Here is a 4811-nt window from a genome sequence, read left to right on the forward strand (position 1 = left end):
GCCAGCCGAACCGGGAGTATTCACAAGTGTTGTGGTCGCACTCTCTCCTCTCTCCTGTCCGCTGGAGTGACGCTCTCGCCCTCCTCTGCCTTTTATACTTACTCTTGTTCCGCTTTTGGACACTTGGGGGCGCAATACACAAGCAGGCTGAAATTCGAATAGAATTCATGTCCAGTGTTGCCATCCTTTATTGAGCCTCGGCACATGTTTTACTTGAGAAAAATTTCACGGCACACTACTAAGCAAATATGTTACCAAAAAAAAAGGTACATTCACAGGTCAACTATGTTAGTTTCATCTATCATCCATCATCTACCCCGGAATACAAGGATATGCAACCTGTGGCTCTTCAATCCCCTTCCTTCAGCTCCCTGTGGATCTAAAAAAAATATATATAGTAGAAATTAATTGATTTTTTTTTTTTACATTTATTTTAATTATTTAGATAAAATATTACTTGAATGAATTAACAATTTAGATTTTTTTAATGCATAATTAAATATTCATAAGTGTCAGAGTCCAAATTTGTAAGTTGTCAGAAAGAGACGGAAAGGTAAATGAAAAAGTTTTTTTTTTTAAATACATAAAAAATTCCAAAAAGTGACCATAAAACGTCCACAAAAATCCCAAAAGAGCAGAAATTTGCCCAAAAAGTCAGAAAATTTATTTCGAAAAAATATTATTTGAATGAATTAATGATTTTGATTTTTTTAAATGCATATTTAAAAAATGTCAGTCCAAATTTGTAAGTTGTCTGAAAGAGACAAAAGATACATGAAAACGTTTTTTTTTAAATGCCTAAAAAAATTACAAAAAGTGACCATAAAACATTAAAAAAATCCAGAAAGAGCATAAAATGACAATATAATGTACACAAAATTGCCCAAAAAGACAGAAAATGTATTAAAAAAATATATATATATTTGAATGTATTAACAATTTAGATTTTTCAAAATGCATAGTTAATTATTTTTTTTAAATGTCAGAGTCCAAATTTGTAAGTTATCAGAAAAAGAGACAAAGGGGTTTCCAAAAAAAAAAACTAAAAATGTCTAAAAACGTGAGCATGTAATTACCATATAATGTACTCAAAATTGCCAAAAAAGTCAGGAAATTTACTAAAAAAAAATATATTGTTTGAATGAATTAACAATTTAGATTTTTTTAATGCATAATTAAATATTCATAAGTGTCAGAGTCCAAATTTGTAAGTTGTCAGAAAGAGACGAAAAGGTAAATGAAAAAGTTTTTTTTTTTAAATACATAAAAAATTCCAAAAAGTGACCATAAAACGTCCACAAAAATCCCAAAAGAGCAGAAATTAGCCAAAAAAGTCAGAAAATTTATTTCGAAAAAATATTATTTGAATGAATTAATGATTTTGATTTTTTTAAATGCATATTTAAAAAATGTCAGTCCAAATTTGTAAGTTGTCTGAAAGAGACAACAGATACATGAAAACGTTTTTTTTAAATGCCTAAAAAAATTACAAAAAGTGACCATAAAACATTCAAAAAATCCAGAAAGAGCATAAAATGACAATATAATGTACACAAAATTGCCCAAAAAGACAGAAAATGTATTAAAAAATATATATATATTTGAATGTATTAACAATTTAGATTTTTCAAAATGCATAGTTAATTATTTTTTTTAAATGTCAGAGTCCAAATTTGTAAGTTATCAGAAAAAGAGACAAAGGGGTTTCCAAAAAAAAAACTAAAAATGTCTAAAAACGTGAGCATGAAATTACCATATAATGTACTCAAAATTGCCAAAAAAGTCAGGAAATTTATTTAAATAAAAAATATTGTTTGAATGAATTAACAATTTAGATTTTTTTTTAAGTGCATAACTAAATATTCATAAAATGTCAGAGTCCAAATTTGTAAGTTGTCAGAAAGAGACGAAAAGGTAAATGAAAAAGTTTTTTTTTTTAAATACATAAAAAATTCCAAAAAGTGACCATAAAACGTCCACAAAAATCCCAAAAGAGCAGAAAATTGCCAAAAGTCCAAAAATTTATTTCGAAAAAATATTATTTGAATGAATTAACGATTTTGATTTTTTTAAATGCGAAATTAAATATTTAAAAAATGTCAGTCCAAATTTGTAAGTTTATAAGACAAAAGATACATGAAAACGTTTTTTTTAAATGCCTAAAAAAATTACAAAAAGTGGCCATAAAACATTCAAAAAAATCCAGAAAGAGCATAAAATGACACTATAAAGTACACAAAATTGCCCAAAAAGTCAGAAAATTTATTAAAAAAAAATATTATTTGAATGAATTAACAATTTAGATTTTAAAAAATGTCAGTGTCCAAATTTGTAAGTTGTCAGAAAAAGACAAAAGGTTTTCAAAAAACAACAACTAATACCTAAAATACCTAAAAACATGACCATAAAACGTCCCAAAAGAGCGTGAAATTACCATATAATGTACACAAAATTGCCCAAAAACTCAGGAAATATAAAAAATAAAAATATAGATCGTTTGAATGAATTAACAATTTAGATTTTTTTTATGCATAATTAAATATTCAAACAATGTCAGAGTCCACATTTGTAAGTTGTCAGAAAAAGACGCAAAGGTAAATGAAAAACTTTTTTTAATACCTAAAAATGTCCAAAAATTGACCATAAAACATCTAAAAAGATCAGAAAATGACCATATAATATGCACAAAATTGTTAAAAATAAATAAAAAGTCAGAAAATGTTTGTTTTTTTAAAAGGCAGAAAAGACGACGTTCTTAAGATAACTACAAAATGTCCAAAAACAAAAGAAGGCAGAAAATTACCATAAAATGTCGACAAAATTGCCCAAAACATCAGAAAATGGATAACAAAAAAGGCAGGAAATAAAGTTTTAATAAAGCCATAAAATGTCCAAGAAAGGAAGGAGAGACAAAAAATGACCCCAATAAGGCTATACTTTTTCGTTCATCACAATGTTCTAAGGCTTTTGTGGCTCCAGACAGATTTTTGGTTTAAAAAAACAAAAATAATACCTAAATAATTGTTTGAAAACTAAGGGAGGAGGTCACGTGGACACGGGTGACATTTTCCAGCTTGACTTACTTTTGATGTTTTTTCTTTCAACAAGCAGTGCACTTCGATAAAAACAAATCAAGATGTGAAGCTCCTCATTTGCATTCTCCAAAAGCATTCCACAGCACTTAAACACACAATCTTTTTCATTATTTAATTTTAGTTTTTGGTCATGTGCCGCACTGATTTGCACATAAATTCCCCAAATGTCACCCGATGCTCTTTTCTGAAGCCAAATGTGCGCCAAAATAACACAAAAGTTTCTAGGCTGGTTTTGTTTCTGTGTCAACAGTTTGCTATTGGCTGCACGCAAATGATTGCTGTGAAGAAAAATGGCCTTGAGTGACTGAAATTGTCTGCTCATATTTGCTTTCACGCCTCATTTGGCGTACCCGCGCAAGCATTAATAACATGCTCCAGCATCGAGGACGGTTTTAATCTGATGAGGAGAAAAAAAAGGCTTTTCATTCACATTGTGAATGACTTCGACCGCAATGGATTTGGAGGGGAAATGAGATCAAGACGCAACGCGGAAATGAATGAAATAATTAAAGACTGAATGCAAATGTTGGCACTATTTTTAGCTATTACTAATATAAAGCATTTTACATCTGATCCACGCCATTTCAACTTCAACATATTCCAAAAATTCACGCGACACGTCTTTTCTCATCTCATTGCCACGTTCGGCACATTTCGACACAATTCCACATTTTTCACCAAATATTTCCCCAATCATTTCCAATGGGATTATTTAACAAATCGCAAATTCGAAAGTCAAAATATTACGCTCATTCAGTTCACCTTTGGACCGATTTTCAGCCATCCCACGATTCCCGCATAACAAAAAGTGCACATTTTTCACCAATATCATTCAAAATGAATCCCTATCATTCCATATCTTTCAATATCATTCAATATTTCACCAATACATCCCTCATCATCATCATATCCTTCCATATTTTTCCAACATATTGCACATTTTTCATCAGTATCATTCCATATTATTCAAAATCGAACTTTTTCCACCCATATCATTCCGTTTCATTCTACATCATTTCATATATTTCAGTATAATTCTATATCATTGAATATCCTGCCACATTTTTCACCAATGTTTCATCTTTGTCACCGGTATTACTATTGCATATCATTCTACGATATATCATTTCATATTATTCAATATCATTCCAATTTGTTCCACATGATTCCGTATATTTTTAAAATAATTCCACATCTTTCAATATTATTCAGTATAATTTCATATTTTTCATCATTCAGTATCATTCTGTCATTAGATATCTCTCAATATCATTCCAATTCGTTCCACGTGATTCCGTATATTTTTTAAATAATTCCACATCATTCAATATCATTCAGTATAATTTCATATTTTTCACCATTCAGTATCATTCTGTCATTAGATATCTCTCAATATAATTCCATTCATTTTTTACCAACATTTTACATCATTTCATATATTTCAGTCTAATTCTCTATCATTGAATATCCTGCCACATTTTTCATCAATGTTTTATATTTGTCACCGGTATTACTATTGGATACATTCTACGATATATTATTCCACATCTTTCAATATCATTCCACGTTTACATATTTTTTCTTTCAGCATTCACACGCAATTTCTCCTGAAATGGCCTTGTCTAGTTGGTTCCAAAACGTTTTCATTTTCTTTATCTGTCTCCCCAATGGTGTTTTCTTTTTCTTTTTTTTCTTTTCTTTTCTGAGAATGGCGTT

This window comes from Vanacampus margaritifer, chromosome 2 (genome assembly GCF_051991255.1).
Source record: "Vanacampus margaritifer isolate UIUO_Vmar chromosome 2, RoL_Vmar_1.0, whole genome shotgun sequence".
Taxonomy (NCBI): domain Eukaryota; kingdom Metazoa; phylum Chordata; class Actinopteri; order Syngnathiformes; family Syngnathidae; genus Vanacampus; species Vanacampus margaritifer.